We start from the raw sequence: 541 nt of genomic DNA on the forward strand, positions 1-541 counted from the left end.
GATTCCCCTGCCTCAGCCTCCTGAGTAGCTGGGACTACAGGCATCACCACCATGGGCAGCCTATTTTTAAATTTTTTTGTAAAGATGGACTCTCGCTATCAGGCTGGTCTGGAACTCCTGGCCTCATGTGATTTTCCTGCCTTGGACTCCCAAAGTACTGGGAATCCAGGCATGAGCCACCATGCCCGGCCTGTCCCCATTTTTTTTAATCCATCTGATTTTTTTGTCCTCCTCACTAAAGATATGTTGGTTTGTCTTGTTAGGCTTTTTTTTCATGTGGATTCCTGAACCCCATCCAGCCCCTCGTACCCTCCCCAGCCAGCTCACGCTTGTTTGTCACAGCTCCTGGGACTCCCGTTGACACACAGGGAATAGCCACCCACAGTGGACTACGCTGTTCTGTTTGCACCCTTAAATTTATCGTGCCTACAGAATGCCACTTCTGCAAACTAATTAAGTAGGGAGAGTTGGCTCGTGGATATGCTCGCTTGCTCATCCTTTTTGAAAAGGTAACCAGCTCTGAATTCTTTTTTTTTTTTTT

This window comes from Mandrillus leucophaeus, unplaced genomic scaffold (genome assembly GCF_000951045.1).
Source record: "Mandrillus leucophaeus isolate KB7577 unplaced genomic scaffold, Mleu.le_1.0 Scaffold42, whole genome shotgun sequence".
Classification (NCBI taxonomy): domain Eukaryota; kingdom Metazoa; phylum Chordata; class Mammalia; order Primates; family Cercopithecidae; genus Mandrillus; species Mandrillus leucophaeus.